At 37.2% G+C, this 18,782-nt stretch overlaps 1 protein-coding gene across 4 annotated transcripts in view; it reads right to left on the bottom strand.

Annotated features, from left to right (window-relative positions):
- LOC124634892 (protein N-terminal asparagine amidohydrolase) overlaps positions 1-18,782 on the bottom strand; it is a 67,131-nt gene that overhangs the window by 9,993 nt on the left and 38,356 nt on the right. For 3 of the 4 annotated variants that reach the window (XM_047170560.1, XM_047170559.1, XM_047170558.1), the window contains 2 exons: positions 16,501-16,552; positions 3,771-3,821 (listed from right to left, as the gene is read on the bottom strand). The gene's annotated coding sequence lies outside the window, so the exon portion shown is untranslated. Of the gene's footprint in view, positions 1-1,338; positions 1,553-3,770; positions 3,822-16,500; positions 16,553-18,782 lie in introns of those variants that run through there. The other variant, XM_047170561.1, reaches the window with a different exon arrangement.

The raw sequence follows: 18,782 nt of genomic DNA, 5'->3' as shown, positions 1-18,782 counted from the left end.
ACTTCAGATCCAACGCTTATGAAAAGCTGTTAAGTTTTGAGTTACATTAATTTTAATAATAAAAATTGGTACTTCGACGGTAAAAGAAAGTGTACACTTTTCAGCTACACGTATTACTTACAATTGTCACAAAACGTCTGTCCAAATCTTCTTGGCATGTTGTATTTAAGGTTGTATCAATTCGTCATATAATTTTCCAACAACTGGCTACTTGATGATGAATATTTTGATAACATCGTTGATAACGCCGCTCCTACCTATAATGTTTTACTTGAAACTTATACAAGTGACAGTAAGAATATCGATGTAGTAATTATTTACAACTAATTAAATATGATACATAATTAACTATAGTTATTAATTTAGTTACGCGTCCAGTGATAAGCGGTTATCTAGAGTTTTTATTATGTTTATATAGATAGTGTAACATGCGCAAAAATAGAACCCATTCATTTCTGTAAACTTTGATAAAAAAAACTTTAATATCCAGAGACCTGTAGGTACTAATTTTCAATGTAAGAAGAAAATGCCGTATATGTTGCCGTAAAATAAACAAATAATTATATCAATGAGTTAGTCCCTATTTATTTATTGAAAAGTGTTGTTTTCGTGCAGTTGACATCTGGTGGCCATACTTTCACCATATTGTACAAAAAATAGAGCACCTGCGTAGCTAGTAGTAATTATTGCTAACCCTGTATCTTCCCCCTTTTAAAAAGATTGCCTTAAAAACCTTGACCTTGAAACCATTTTGACCTTAATCCCCAGAGACAGGGATCTCATCTAGATAAATATCTCAAGTAAATACAAAAGCAAATAATGGAACTAAGATACTGGACGAGGAAAATTATCTACCGTAAACTAGTATCAAAACTACCAATAGAACTTTCATTCTAAACAGAGACGAATGAACTGGCAAACAAAAGAACTTTCGCAAACACCACACAAGAGTCGGGCAACACAAAAAGCAAAGTTTTAATATTACATAAACACCATATCTTTGTCCTTCCACAAACGAGACCATGATTAATGATCACACTGCCTGCTGTGGAATTGAGACCGTACCACGGACGACCCATTCAGTCAAACGTGAAAAAAACCTCATTCAACCACGAAGAAATCCATATCTTATAATTTAACTTCAGTAAACTTACTATTGAACGCTCAATGGCAACAATAGCCTAATTATACATTTCAAAAATAAATTACTCGCGCCATCAATCACGGACAGAGATTTCGAAATATCTATTGATCTAACACGAAAGAGATGCAGGCGGATCATTGTTGACTTGTAGCATTAGATGATAGCTTAATTAAAAGTAGGAGAAACCAACTCACATTGTTCCCGCGGACTAATTCAGTCACAGAATTCAAAAACGCACAGTCACTAACACATTGCAAACTTCGTGCGGTAATCACATGAAACGTCCAACTGAAACTTGACTTAACTTTCAATTTGAATAAATATTCCAGTAGTAATGGCGACACACAAGTGTTGTGTACTGCTTCTTGCACAAAATCCGACTGAGACGGTTTGTCGGGTTATCGTATTCCCGTCATGAGCACATCGAATGCCGCGAGTTACTAGCTTGTTATTGTTATGATAATGCTTATTATGTTGGAAATAGTGCTCCGATAGTGTCCATATCATGCAACGGGCAATTAAGAAATATACCATCGGCGTTTATCACGACGACGCGTAATAACAAGCGCGAGAAGTAGCCAATGTTGCTTACAGAGATAATTAATTGTTCATAATCTCGGCTTCCTGGAAAGTGATGGCTTATCGGGCTCGGATATAAATAAACAAGTCTTGATTTGTTAATAGTAACGAGTGGATGTTATCGACAAATCGGAGTAATTCAGAAGTCGGTAGTTAATCCGTCGTCGGTGTATCAAAGAGGCTGTGGCTACTCGCCGGGCTAATTGGACTTAATTGATGAACGGACGCGTGCAACGGTCCACACCAGTTAAATGGATTTACAGCTGTCCTTTAAAATTGAAGCTGCGATTTAACAATTGTCGGCGATGACGATACAATGAATCTGTGTCAGAGGTAATGATGAGCTAATCTGTAGTTGAACATCATTAAAATTTTAAGACAATGTAGGTACGGCTCGTGAAAAAAGACAACAGTAATTAAGTGAACATTGCCTACTAGACGAGGTATATTGTTTGTGTACGGTACAATATTTCGGACAATACCCATAACTAGGGAGTCTCATTATTGCTAAACAATGTAGACTTGCGTCTACCGTAGCTCCTAACTTTACACAGGTCACAGAAACACAGACTTTCATAGCCGATTCAGATAAAATCGAACTAGAAATTAAATGTGCGATAGCTAATAAAATGCAGACTGAAACCATACACCATTGTCCGTAGGTGGGTCGACGCGTACTATCCCGATATCCGGGAACATTGGAGTCTGCGATCGTAACTCCCCCTAAGGCCATTAGGATACAAATTCGTGACACGGGGCCAGTACACGGTAAGGCCCGTTATGGCGTGCTGGCCAATAGAACTGTCCAGCGTCTTATTAATGACCGCGAGACAATGACACTAATGCTATTAAGTGGTCGCGGCCGAACGGGAGCACTGCGCTTAAACGCGTGCACCTTGTCCGCTGTCAACTGCGCATGAGTCGACCGATTTAATGTGCACACAGAACTGCTGTTCCGGAAATGAAATATTGCATTTAGGCCAATTAAGCGTATTTCGAGGCGAAAAGTTCGAAGCTCAATTTTGCAATGGAATTTAATTTAGATATGAATACATTTTCACGTTATCCCAGATCAGTTTTGAAAGCTTTTACTGCACGGAATATGATTAAACAGTAAAGATAACAGACACATTTAAAAGTATCGTAATCTCATCAAAATTATTGTGAATGCAAGACCTATTGAACACAGGTTGTATTGAGCAACGAAAATTAGATGTCTCGTATCGAACACTTTCTGTTCCCACGGCATATTAATGACTAAGCAAAAGTTTAGCACAAACGCGCACCTTTTATGCGGCGTCCTCCATTATCCGGCTCATTTGCGGCAAAAGACAAACGGTCGATCGGAGGCGAGCACAAATTTCGCCGATATAATCGTCCGGTAAGACAATGGTTATCGTTGGCGCGCGATACCGGCACAGATAGTGCACATCGAGAGCTGATGGATGCGGCACGCTCGACAGATAGCATCTCCATCGTGACGCCCGCCCTGCTCGCCTCGTGTGCACCAATTATTATTCAATATCTCCAATATTGGTCCAAACCACAGCCGATAGATCACCGATACCATTATTGAGGTTAACGTTTGATTTGATTCCCCGGGTCCGCTCCGGTCAAGTGACAATCGTATCAGCCGTGCGACGTGATCGTAATTGAATAATGGTTTTATTTGTCAGAAGCATCGATGGATTTATCATTCAATCAATAATGATACACTCGACGGGAAAATGATTACTGACAAAATATGAATTCTGTCTTTAATCTTCATTATTATATCTGAAAGTTTATTACGAGCAAATAGAACGTGCCGTATAATGACCTGCCTAAATTCAGGCCAATGTTTTATTAATTTTGGATGATACGTTATCAATAATACATACATATTAGAGTAATTAAAATTTTAGATAAATAATTTATAGGTTCCGGCGAATGTCATAAATAAATACACATAAAAACTTGAGTAAAGAAAACGATGACCCCAAAAGGAAACAAACAATGCTTGACAGTGGAATATTTCTTGCAAAAATTAATTATATTGTTGACTTACGTTTAATAGGTGGAGCTGTCGATGTAAAGATCATTCAGGTCGCTGAGCCACCTGTAACAAAAACAATGGCATTTATTGATGCGAATATAATGAAGGCGCGTACTAGTAATCTGTTATGGAGATCTCCTCATAGGTAGGCGAGTTTAGAAGCACGCGGGAGCATGGGGAAATGCCGTCCACACGTGCCACAGGTGCCACGCAATCCGGCAGTGGACGGAGATGTGAGGAGGAGTATGCGTCTAGTACTATCAGGAGGAGTGATCTCGCACGATTCCGCAAGCCGTCGTCGGATAGCGCGACGCACGACGAAAATTAAAATAATGCGACACTGAATTATGAGGCATGCCTCTGGCCGCGGACAACAATATCGAGAACAGCGGTAATGCTAATTCAATAGCGTAATATCTCCGTATCTCGATGTAGTCCCCCGCGGTCGATCCGACCGAGATAGTCTACGATCGCGCCGATATGGTTTTGTTCGTGATTTATTTTGGTCGCTCCCATATAAGTACCGTGTACGGCAACAATGGGCCGAGACTTGGGATTTACGACAGACGATTTGGTAGCGATAAAAGATTTAACCGCGTTCATGGAAGGGTTGGAAAGTACCTATGCATTAACACGAGTCCGGTTTCAGAGTTCTAGCATACGACTACAAACTGAGAAATAAATGAAACTAACATTAGTGTTCATGTCATTGCGATTGGATTCTAAAATACCTATACTGGCAGCATAAACAAGACGCGGGGACTGTAGATAAGTGAAGAACTTAATGTACGCGCATAAATTTTAATTAGATAGGTACCTCGAAGCATTCATAATGTGGATGCGTAAATAAATTGGTCGTTCCTTCGTCGTTTGCAATTCCAATGGACTTTAAGTAATCAATGATCGGATTGTTTATTAAAAATATGCTAACGTTCTATTACTCATCAACATTTGATTAAATGGTGATACTCTGCAGTGGTATTATTTATTGGTGAAATAAATTTAAGTTTTAATAACATAGATTATTCGTTTTAACCACAGTAAAATATTTAACATTGTTTGAAATCCATACGTCAATAATGAACGTTCCAACTATTTATAACGTCAAACAGTGAAATATAATAGCGGCAAGGCGCTAAATGAAAATCTAGTGCCAAACATTCATCACAAATAACGTCAACGGATATTATCGTGGGAATAAGCTTAATAAATAATTAAACAACAAAATCAGACATATCTGCTTGGAGATAAAGTAAACTTGTATATGATTGTGTCAATGCTGCTCTAGCCACCGATAAAGAAAACGAACAGCATGTGCCTATCACAAATAATGAGCGATAGTTCAACGTACACATTCAAAAATTATCAATGAATCAGATTCATCACTTCATGAACTTGTCAGTGGGATAGACACATTTAAACCAGGACAAAAACTGGGAAATGACCAAAACCAAATTACATGACCTACTATTCTGGCTTAAGTATATCCAGGCCTGCCGCTAGCTGTTTGTTCGCCCGCGTGCAAAACTGATTATGCCGCCCTACGACTACATACATTTTGACAAAAAATATATAAGGGGGGGGGAGCGGATCCAGGGGGTCCGGATCCCCCCCGCCAATTCATATCCATCTTACTTGTCCAACAGAAAAAAATATGTACATGCACCGCTCTGATTGCAGAAACCCCACCTACTTTTGGATAAATAACTATTGCAATACATAACATACATTACACATAACTTTTTATTTACTTGAAATGTTCAGAGTAACCTAAGCAATCCTGGGTTAGCCCATAAGCAAACTAAGCAATTAAATTTTTTAGTCTAAGGACACAAAACAAATAAAAACCACTGTAAATTAACAAAGCAAAGTCAAAAAGTAAGATATGCACAGAAGTGAAGTGCAAAAGCCGCGAGCGAAGCGAGCGCGATCTTTTCCTTAGAGTTTTCATGAAGTAAACATATTATCATAAAAAATCGGTAAAAAAACTTTTAAGTTAAACGGTTTTATATCTTATGTGCACTGAAAAATAAAAAATAAAAAAACAGTTACTTACCTATAAACCTACGTAGGTGGTCCCGGTCATATTAGACTAAAATAAAAACGTGGGGCCCATTCCGTAACTATTGCTGTAATACTTTCTTCTAGCTAGAGGTATAATAGGTGTGGATTGCGTCGACTTACTATAATCATAACTGGAGATTTTGACAATCAATAATCAGCCGTAGCGGCTTCATCAGCGAACGCCGAGCTCACGATCTACCAAAGTATAAAGATAGTAAGTAAGATAAGTAGGATTTCAGAGGGCCCCACGTTTTTATTTTAGTCTAAGTTATAGGTAACTGTTATTTTATTTTTTATTTTTCAGTGCACATAAGATATAAAACCGTTTAACTTAAAAGTTTTTTTACCGATTTTTTATTATCTAGTTTTTAGTATTTAATGAAAATGCCTACCGAATATTCTTCATTCTATACATGGGTCAGCAGCGGAGAGGGAGTGCCAGACTCTTACTGACTAAAAACCGTTCTTTTTCGTCGTAGGCCTTTTATGTACCACGACCACGGTAACTCTTTAGGACAATCCCGCAGCCCAGGCACATGGGCGTAGCCACACTGGGGCAAGCTGAGGCACTTGCCCCACCCTGGGCCCTGGCTCTGACCTCTATGGTGTCTGATTAAACAATGTTTTTTTTACTAACTCGAGTGAGGGGGTTTTCGTATGGACGTAAATTGGGTGTGTCGTACCTAGTCTCCCCATTCATGAAAATGTATATTTGGGCGACATTTTACGTAGTTTTTGGTTTAAGTCCGATAAAAATTTCGCGCTCGCTTCGCTCGCGTATTCAGAAACTATATGCCCTTCCTTTTGGCTTTTGTCCTGTGTGTGATTGTTTATTTTCTGTACCTGAAAATATAAGTCTTAAAAAATAATTAAAATTTCGCGCTCGCTTCGCTCGCGTTTTCAGAAACTGTGTTATTTTTGTATTTGTCAAGAAATAAAAAGTTAAGTACGTTTGGGCTAAATTTTACGTAATATATTATTTAAGTCCGATAAAAATTTCACGCTCGCTCCGCTCGCGTATTCAGAAACTATATGCCCTCGTTTTTGCATTTGTCAACAAACAAAAAGTTAAGTACGTTTGGGCTAAATTTTACGTAATATTTGGTTTAAGTCCGATAAAAATTTCGCGCTCGCTTCGGTCGCGTATTCAGAAACTATATGCCCTTATTTTGCATTTGCCAACGAACAAAAAGTTAAGTACGTTTGGGCTAAACTTTACGTAATATTTGGTTTAAGTCCGATAAAAATTTCGCGCTCGCTTCGCTCGCGTATTCAAAAACTATGTCCTTATTTTTGCATTTCTCAACAAACAAAAAGTTAAGTACGTTTGGGCTAAATTTTACGTAATATTTGGTTTAAGTTCGATAAAAATTTCGCGCTCGCTTCGCTCGCGTATTCAGAAACTACATGCCCTTACTTTTGGCTTTTGTCCCGTGTGTGATTGTTTATTTTCTGTACCTGAAAATATAAACCTCTCAAATTAAGAGATTAACGGCTCAAGATACAAAAAATCGGAGGGCCCCCGCCCTCCCCCGGGGATAGGTTGACTGCTGTCCCACCCTGAGCCCAAAGCTGGCTACGCCCATGTATATGCCCTTACTTTTGGCTTTTGTCCTGTGTGTGATTGTTTATTTTCTGTACCTAAAATATAAACCTCTCAAATTAAGAGAATAACAAGTTTGAGATTAACGGCTCAAGATACAAAAAATCGGGGGGCCCCTGCCCTCCCCCGGGCGATAGGTTGACTGCTGCCCCACCCTGAGCCCAAAGCTGGCTACGCCAATGCCCAGGCAGGCCTTGGCCCTGTTGGGCCCCGTTGGGGTTGCTGACAGTATTCTACTTGAGTAGCCCTTTCATTTGATACCCATATTGAGGGGGTTGTGGAAAAATATGTAATCCGCCATTTTGTACCGGCGGCCATCTTGGATTTACAATGTTATTGATATTACTATATTGTATTGTCATCGGAATTAAAGGTGTGTACCAAATTTCAGATCAATCTGACAACAGGAAGGCACTGAAATTTCAATTTCTAAATTTGACCCAAATGAATAAATAATAAAACAAACGGAGTGAGCTAAATAAAACCGTTTAATAATAATAAAAAGCCATAACGGACGTGCGCGAAAAATGTTTTTTCAGAATTGAATGCCTCAACAATTAAACAAAGATATAATGCGACATCTGACATGGAGCCGCGAGCGCAGCGAGCGCGAATTTTTTTGGGGATGCAAAGGGTGAAACAGTCAAAATTGATAGGAGACGACCAAAGCTAGGGCGGCTTTTTCTGAAATTTTATTGGTTTAATTTTGCCGCCCCCTAAATAGCATTTGCCCCACGCTACGCCACTGGTTGATCTTAAATCGTTTTTAAGAATCTTTAATTTTGAAAATGTCCTTTCAACAGATGTACCTAACTGAAACCGGCAGTGTAAGTAATATTCTTAGCGCTATTGCTGTGTTCGGAAATATTGAAATCAAATCATTAGTAAAAAGATATTGTATTTTTTAAATATTACGTGATAACTCGCTAGATTTGCCGCCCCCTAGGACGTGCCGCCCGCGTGCTGTGCACGCGCTGCACGCCCGCTTACGGCGGGCCTGAGTATATCCCCATCATAAGGAGGAACTGTGCCCATGAGTTTCAAAAAATATTTGGTCTAGATTTGACTGAAGCGTTTCATCAAATTCACATTGTCACGAAACTACATCGATGACAAACAAGTTCCTTATTCAATCTCCATTTCTACCGACAGAATACTGGATTTTCAACTTCATAGAATCTTCCTAGTACAAGATTTTGTAATCAGTGTTACTTTCCACCGCTTATTGCAAGTCGTAAGTATAAAAGTTATAATTAGAATAATATTGAGCTGGAATTAGATTTAAGTTTCGAATGTAAACCGGTACCGGACCGCCATGGGCGCCGTGTATCGTGTTAAATCGTCTATAGGACGTTGTTTTATTGTAACATTAACCTTATTTTCTAGAAACGAAGCATGCCCGGACAATGATATTAAATTAATCAACAAACTAAGTGTGATTGCACAAAAAAGCAATCTAATAATATCCTATTCACGAGAGACACATAATTTTATTTACAGACATTAACACGAAAAACTTAAATTGATTCATAATTATAATTGCGATAACTCAAAGTGACTGGCCGAAGATGAGCAATGTTTTAACAATGTTACATCATCTGTCAAAAGCATGCTATCTCCTCATATTTTATTTAGCGTTACGTAGAAATAAGCACTTAAGGACAATGCCGGATTTTGTATGGACCCTGTCCCCACCCACCAACAGACTTGAGACTAGTGTCATCGGAAGCGCATCCTTCGATAGATCATGATTATCAAAACTATTTACTCCAAATGTATGGGGTTTTGGAAATACACGACATTTTAATATCCTTAATAATCAATAAACGTCAAGTTTGTTAACCAATTACTCGGAATTGCGTGGACCGATTTTGATTATTTTTATTTTAATGCAAAGAAGGTGTCTCAACGTTAGTCCGATATAATTTTCATCGGGATCTTTTTAGCAACTTTTGAGTTATCACCGGTTAGAATGATAATTGGTTTAATGATTTTGTATGGACCTTTACTGACTCCAACAGAGTTGAACCTAGTGCCATCAGAAGCGCCTTATCCGATAGATATTTTTTTACTGTGACGACATACTCTAAATGTTTAGGGTTTAATAAATTATTTTTTATTTTTAAATTATTCAAATCTCATATTTTTCTTTTTTTTATATGAACGTTTACTAGTCATTGGATACATGAAGTAGGCTGCCGTTGTAAGACGACTAAAAAGTCACGGTGTATACCTACTAACCTAACCTAACGTTACGTTGTGGATACTAAATTGTCTTATAGTTCCTAAACCCCATACTTTTGGAATGTGTTTCCATAATAAGAAATGATCTATCAAATGAGGCGCATCCAATGACACTTAGTTGAACTCTGTTGGAGGTGGTTAAGGTGTCCTTACGAAGTACTACACTGGCTCTTCAAACCGATTATTTTAACCGATGATAACTAAAAAACTACTTAAAAGATCTTGATGAAAATTAAATTAGACTAACTTTGAGATAGATTCTTTAAAATAAAAATAAAAACATCAAAATCGGTCCACCCAACTCTGAGTAATTGGTTAACAAACTTGAAGTTAATTGATTATTAAGGATACTAAATTGTCTTATAGTTCCTAAACCCCATACTTTTGGAATATGTCTCCATAATAAGAAATGATCTATTAAATGAGGCGCATCCAATGACACTACTTTCAAGTCTGTTGGTGGGTGGGGACGTTTTTAGGCATTGTCCTTTGCATACAAGATAATCAATTCAATACCGTTTAGAACTTTTACACAAATAGAAGGAAAATAACACAAGTAAATAATAGGTCTGTTAAATGTACGCATCAATCGTATCCGTTAATTTATTTCCCGATGCTAATTTATGGTAAAACTATTTCCAATATTTTAGTCTTCAACTAATTTTACAGTTCAATGTTAAGAATTAGATGAATAAATGTCATTGTTATCATTTAGTTTGATCAAAATTTCATCCCACTTATAACGGTCGCACGCTGTATAGTTCTGATCGGATCTGCGCAAGAGTTTATCTAACGTCGCCGGCGCGGGCGCATTAACGCAAATTGCGCTAATTGTGGAAACTCGAGGAAAGTTAACTGTGTCTGATGAGTGTCGTCGCGATGTTTACTAGTTTGTCTGTGTGTTGAAATCTCGTTTGCAACATCGAGCTTTTATGTCGGCTATCACAAGCCTGTTTTATAGACACTCACGTAATAATTAAAATGACAATAGATTTTGGCAGTAACAGTGTCACTAAAATAATTTTACGGTGCCCTCAAACGTGGGATGCCATTTTCTGGGTTTGATTAGTTTTCATTGAAACACGAAGTTTGACATGAAAATTTTAAATTATTCCCCTCTACAAATGTAGGTGAAGTTTATAGTCCATATAATAGAGTTAAATTAATAACAAATTGGGAATATAATTCCGTTAATTAAATTCCTTCGTAAGCGCAGCATATCTTAGTCTCAAAATGCAAGCATACGTACAACATATTGGCACAATCGATGATTGTGAAACGCACAATGCAAGGCGGGATGTATTGAGAAATAGCAGTTTCAGTTGATCATAATCTCAAAGACATTCTATTTTATTATTGGTGGTCACAGATGCGTCTTGGCGACATCGATTCCAGTGTTTCACAATCTCTAGTTAAATAACCTTTTCGCACAATTGTTAAAATTGTCAACTCATTTTCGTAACAATCAATTAATGCTATGAAACAGTGAATTAAACGAATTTTATGCGTTCATTTTTCACGAAATACTTGAGGTTTTCTTCTGAAATGAATGACTCTGTATAGTAAAAAAAAAAATACTGAAAATATATTGGAATGTAATCACAGTAAAAACAACTAAATGATGTGCAGTAAAAGATGAATATTACATCGCTACCATCTCGAATGATATTAAAATTAATTAAATAGAAACAACATTTCAAGCGGACGATGTAGCTTCTAGTGGGTGGAATAGGAATGCACATATTCTGAGAATTTAAACATCCGGAGAGATGGGACGTCATTTATTAATTCATATTACAATTATGAGATCATTCCGACATTTCAATTAACTGTACCGCACTCCCGATTTCTAAATTTCGTAAAGCAATCCCTAGCGCGAGTTCGGCGGCGCCCTACACCGTTTCTCCGGGAGATTATCTGAGTTTACGTAATAACACCGCATTGGAAATCAAACAATCTCATAGTTTGCCACACCATATCCGCATAGCCGTTATCAGCGGTCGGCCATCGTATCTGCAGATTCGCGTGATTGCAACCAATGACTCACAACTACAGGAAGTCTCAGAGTCCCAGCTATCGGTTGACATCGGCACACGCGATTGCTGCCTACCCTATAATTAATATTTTTCATCGCGTATAAATTGACACGTCACTATCTCTTACTAGTCACACGTTAAGGCCGATAATCGGTTGAGTTTCTAGATTTATAACGACAAGACGAGATCTAAGTTACGATGTGGAAGAAATATGCAAATTGGTTTAGAAAATTGTTTATTTTGCAGTAAAGAAATATTGACGTGATCAATATGTATGAACTGGTGGATATCTGTTAGCGTTAGTAACGTTTACCTTTAATTGTTGCGCATATTTTTGAAGTTTACAATTAATTGGTTGAACATGTGACTGTAATTGCAAATGATATGTTAGTAGACAATGTGCCGTTGTTTTAATGAATAATAATGCTCAGTAACCGTTAGCAGTAAAACAAATATAGCACCCAATAATGGAGGCGATCGAGTGTAAAATCGGCGTAAATCAGCGAGCTAATGAGTCGCGGCTGCGCGGGCGGACCGACTCCGGGCGCCGATGCGCGTCGTCACGCCAACTATGCGCGGGCGAACGTGCCAAAACTTACATCATCCTCCGAGCCTTTTTTCCCAATCATGTTGGGGTCGGCTTCCAAAACTTACATACTAACCTAATATTTATCAGCTATTCAGCTTAGTAGAGTGTTTTTAGAGAAAACATATCAACCACGTAGTTAAAGGCACAATTTGATGAATGGGTGAAATATTCGCCTTAACATGGTTATGATATGGTACTGATAGCCATAGCCATAAATCACACATGGCGTGGTATCAGAAAAAGAGGCGAGGCACGTTTATCAAATGCGTCACAGTTCCAGAAACACGGCAAATCTGCAATGTCAACTTCTTGAGCAATATTTTGAATAAATAATATCACTTGCTATCATATAAAATACTAGGAACTGGGACCTGTTTCGTCATAATTACATTGATAGGATAGTAAAAAATATGTTATTAAATACAGCTATACGAGAGCACCCGTAGAGAAGCTCCGAGTTAATATCCCCTACCAATTGCTCAATGTTGCAACTAAATGATATTCTTTATGGTCCATCAAAATACCCCAACAGCGATGTTAAAAGATCTTCATTAACAAACAAATTGAATCATAATCTTGTATCAACGAGAAATGGCTATCGAATACTAAAGAATGATCATTACAAACAGATGATTGATCATTTACATAAATTCTTTCACGCCTATGCGCAAGAGATCGAATAAAAACTAATATCTCAGTCCGATTGGTGCCAGCTTCCGAAATTCCATTGATTATTCAATTTCGCTACGGTATGGTGATCGAGTTCCGAGAATTGGTTTAAAAACTTTTTATGCTCCTCAAATGTCGCGGCAAAGGTTTTATTATAAAATGTCAACTGACTGTTGCGAACGTAAATATATTTTGAGATAAAAATAAATTATTGTAACATTTGTTGGCGTTTTCGACAGGTACATGATCTTATTGCAGATTACATGGTTAACCGCGGTACACCTTGTCGATATCTAATAGGGATTTGTGTTGCAGTTGATGTGAACACAAAAGGGCAGTCGGCAGATTAATATCCTCGAACAGATAAATGTCATGAACCTGCCATAATGTCATGCAACCGACACGACACGTCGCCTCACAACAAAGTAACTGTAACTTCTCAATCAACAAGGGAATAGACAATGGACAATAAATAAATACACACAACAAGTATCTGTTATCTTTCCTATTAAAAACTTGATAAGTACCGAGAGAGAACATGATAACATGACAGAACATCTCCATCGCTTTCAATAAGTTAGAACAATAAAATACTTCATGGGCCGTGTGCATTTGTTGATAACTAGGTCGACACAAGAGTATTTACCTAACATACATTTTAATAGTTCGTGGAACGCTTTATTGGAGCAATAATTACTACCTATGTATGTAATCATGAATTCATAAAGTATCTAAATAGTAACGCTGTAATTATGATTTACGTTAAACCCTAAGATATAATTACAAACTTAATCATAAAGTAGGTTTCATAACTCAACATATTCGCCATTAGGGACCTGCTCGTACAATATTTCAAACACAACCTGCTTGTACAACTGGAAAACGAATTTCCTCTCAATATGAGTAAAACCTTAGAACGCGAGTCAAAACTACACCTATCATACACGACAACAACAATTCTAACAATACAAAAGCTACTCAAGCTGAAACAAAACTAAAAACAAAAGAAAGGGTCTGCGAGACAGCAACTGACATGCTAGTTGAGCCAGGGTTAACAGTCAACGTTAGTAACAAAGTGTATTTAAATTCAATTTTCATTCAATCTGCAATAGAGAACACGGAACATGTTAGAAACGGTGAAAGCTTAATGTGATTCGCATAAATAGAATTTCATATTGGACATGTATATCTGTCTAGACGTTGGAATCACAAATAGATTCACATAAACTAGTTATTTATGAAGATTGCAACACGCAGGGTCGTGATGACAAGGGGCTCGTGAGGAAATAAGCCTCATAATAAAATGGTTCAGATTAAATTACACGATATATTGTTAATTCATAGACAGTTCTGTTGTAGTTTTGAATGGTCTGATAAAAACGTTAACCAATTAAAGCAATGTAAATGGAACAAACCGCACCTTCCCCATAATAAATCTTAGAGCCAACTAAGAAACGCTTCTAAATCCCAAACAAACATAGAAGCTGAAAGGGCCACGTAAGATAAATCCTTTGGTTGTTCAATGTTCAGCTCATCGTCACCAAACGATCTACATGTCCTGCGCACGCGTGGGAAAGCACCCGTTACTTACAAGCTACCTACTAGATGCTGTGTCCGATACTACGCCAGTCGCTAGCCAATAACATGTAAACAAATCCTTTACTAGTATGAGCAAATGGAATAATGTTTGAAATAAGGAACCGATTTAGAAAGGGGAGCGAACTTACCAGCTTGGGTACGGTTATAATATGAGGGGTTATGAGAGATGCCAAAATGTAAATGTACTTTAATAGGCTATTTTGCAGCTCAAAAGTCTTTATGGAACAGCAGTCAACGGTAGATTATTAGACAGACCGTAAATCTTATCAAGTCAAATAAAACTTGCTTTACACTCTTGACCATAAATCAACTAATACAAATACATATATTTCATGATATTTATTTGAATATAAGCTTTAACAAAACACAAAATCAATGTAACAACAAAAAGCAAAATACTTAACATATAAACTGCTATTAAAGAATAAAAAACAAGTGAAGAAAAAAGAAATTACAATTAAAACAGCGGCTATTAAACAAAAAGTTGTTTCGGCCACGGTCGACGCATGTAGTGCGATGCATCTAAACGCGTGGATAATTGCGCACACGCACCGCATCGAACCAGACGAAGGCGTTACCGCCGTAGAGAATCAGCGCTGAAACACTGCATCAACGCTAGATGCTAATGATAAAACGTCAAGAGAAAGCCTTACATGATCGTCTCTAATTGTTACGCTGAATTTTTAAAGCTAATAAATTACAAAGTTATCAACCCAGATGTCGATTACAATAAACTCAATAAGAAGGGAGTGAGTGTCAGTATGACGATTGACAGGGAATAATGGAAGCGAAAGACATTCATATTGTGCCGTCCCCGAATAAAATTTTGAAGAAGAAGAAGAAGAAACTCAAACGTCTATAAAAAAAAATCACAGAACTAATACAAACGATGAGGTAATAAAAAAGCTAACCACGGTCGCGCGTAATAAAAAACATGCTAACTGTAGTATCCATAACGTACAATAGCAAAAAAACCAGGCGAAGAAAAACCTTTGGTCGCGCGTCAACCGTCATGCGTTAAAGACGCTTCAAGAAAACTCATTTCACAACCTGCTTTAATCCTCAGCAAATTGCCCTTCCAAGAAGTCTAGTCGCTCATTAGCCTGCAATAATTACAAGTCAAAATGAACCAGGAAAATAAACATCCGTCTCTGTCGCACACAGCGGCAAAACCCTATAAGGAGAACGTGACAAACCGATCTAGATAAACGTATCAGATGAGATCGAGATCAGAATGCGGTTTAGATATTACTATTACAAACGTCTCATTATTTATTGCGAAATTTTCTGTTGTAAGTAACAAGTAGTGTTTATTAGGTTCATAATGAGCCTGAATTACGTAACATTTGCGATGGTATGTCGTTTTTAGTCGTTAAATTGCAACTGTGTTGATGTCATCTGTGTTTAGATGCTACTTTACAAAAACACCACTACCCCTATCACAAACCAGAAAATACCGAAAAGGTTTAAAAACAGTTTCTTTTTTTTTAAGACAAGAAAAACATGGGCTGAATATCCTTCCTTGTGGGACTCTTTCTATGTTACGAGATAACGCACGAAATTGACACCGATCTTACTTGGACATTAAAACATATTTTTATGAACACATTTAAATAGTTATAGGAAGAATCGTAAACAGCATTACTAGCTAGTATGTACAAGCATTAGCAATGTTTACAGCCTATAAACCAAAGAATTCATTAAAGCCAATACCGTATTATCAAGTTTTACTCCATTAGAGGGACAACATCCACCAAATAAATACAATCATTAATGTAAACGTATTTCGTAGGATAACCAGTCCAGAATATGACTTCAACAAATTTTAAATTGCCAGTTTAGTGCACAGTTTATAATATAAATTTTACAGCATCAGACATGCGATACACGTTGAGTAATATTAAATTTAATTGCAGACATAATAATTAAAGTGCTTACATTTATATCACGCTTGTCTCGTAGGCACTCATGCACGTGGAGGATAAGGTTTCTGTAACAAAAACAAATATTTGTTATGTATAGTTAGATAAACGTTAGAAATTATAAAAAGGACCCTGTCAGTTTAATGAAAGTTCCGATACAATATCACACGTACGATCCGTTTCAGGTGTTACAAAACAATTAAATGATATGTAATATCCCGAAGAGGAATAACAAAAACGTTTAACCATACGTTTAAGAAGATAATTGATATAATTAAAGTTGGCACGGACAATTACAGACCAACTCATACATACAAAATAATAGAGCGAGAACATCAAAATAGCGCAATAAAACTCGTACAAGTTACATAAACGTTTTAATAAAGTTACAATAATGCTCCGATAAACGTTGAGAGCAAGAAACGCTTAAATGGTGTGTCGTTCTGATAAAAAATGATTACGTCCGATTATTTATGCACGTCCGACATTTTGCTGGTGAACGGCCTACCGCGGAATCCGTAACTTGAAACTATCTTTAAGAACACCCCATCTTTTATTGATTGCAAAATTAAACTGCGATGTATGAAAGTTCGATAAGCCAATTTCTTTAGAAAACAAAGAAAGCGTCTATGTAAAACTAAAATAGCGCTTAGCATACTCTTCAACAAATTGTACATTTCATAATTGCTACAGAGAAGATGGGGCGATATCTTCATTACGGGCGCACAGAATCGATGCAACGATAATTACGGAGAGCCAGCAACCACCGAGACTAACATGAAATTAATTCCTGACCAAGGATAGAGAAATAGTGCATCGTTTTATGCAGACAATGTTATTAATGAAGCTAATGATGAAACCGGTGCATTGATGATGACACGAACAGACTACATAACACTTAAAACAAACGACGATACTGAACTTGAAAATGAAGATGTTTAATCTTTAAAAGATAAGGACGAATGTAAAAACGGACTTGTTGAACAACATCGTTAATCACTTAACGTAGCGCCATACAAAACCAAAGCTTATCAACTTTCTGTTACACATAAATTATTTAGAAATCTTTAAAATTTAGGTGACTGGGATTATTATAAAAACACGACACAGTCAGAATGGTCCAAATGCGTTATCTTGGTTCTGAGAAGCGAAACAAAAAAACACGCGGTGACGGAAAGACTGCGACGCCAGCGAAGCTATGCGTATTTATTTAATGAGACCGAATCTTAGTATGTCTAACATAATAATGATTCTATTATTGTGAGCTGATACATTTTATTTGTTTCACATGTGACCGAGAATTAAAGATTTGTGTCATATTCCAGCGGAACAAAACTTCGAGAATATGATGATTTAGAATCACTTTTTTGTGTCACTTCTATAATTACCAAAATTGTCTAGTGAAAGTTTTAGTACAAAATGCGCATAGTGTTCTACATTGCAAGAACAATGATATTTTGTAGAATCAACACGGATTATTTTGTAATTGCGAGCAATCGCGGCTCTGTATGGTATCGATGGCTCAGAAAGTTCAAAAACAAATCACAGCAATTTCGTGAGGCATTATAACAACGCTTTTGTAAAATTACACGTTGCGCTGGATACGCAACATGTGTTTATGGAGAGTATGAGACCATCGACATAATGTGCTGTATTTTAGAAGAATTGTGCCAATACCTACGTCCAACAGAAAATTTTTCGCTCGCTAAAATTCCAGTGTACCAACTAAACTTTGTTTATGTTAATTACAAACGGTAAGTACATTTCCATTAGAAAGTAACATATTATGTAAGTGAATATTGAAAAAATAATGTAGCTAGTGTACAGAAGATATTCAATAGATCATTAGCAATAAATGAGACAATATTGTCAGTGGGCGCGTCGGCCGTGGCGCTCGTCTCACTATCGCCGTTGCCCAAGTCATTAATCATTCGTCAGTGGCGTCCGCACGGACATAAAACACTGAGATTACACTGCCCATAAACGTTACATCACACTGTTACATACACAGATAAGTTGGATTCAACATCATTTATTTCGTTCGAGCATACCTGCCAAAACGTTTTAAGTTTAACGAACTGATTACGGGAAGTTTCCTTATGAGGCTATGTTTAAAATACAACGCTCCTAAATATAAAACAATTGAAACGAAACAAACTGTTATTACTAGCGACGTAACCGGCGAACAAATTCAACGACTATTATAACATCTCGACACGCGACGATGATAAACTAAAATCGGAAACAACGGACAATGGGGTACTTTCGTATCTCACAAAGCGCCGGCTCTAAAGACAT

This window comes from Helicoverpa zea, chromosome 12, assembly GCF_022581195.2.
Source record: "Helicoverpa zea isolate HzStark_Cry1AcR chromosome 12, ilHelZeax1.1, whole genome shotgun sequence".
Lineage (NCBI taxonomy): Eukaryota > Metazoa > Arthropoda > Insecta > Lepidoptera > Noctuidae > Helicoverpa > Helicoverpa zea.
Note: the sequence above shows the minus strand (reverse complement) of the source record. Positions and strands in the feature narration are given on the sequence as shown.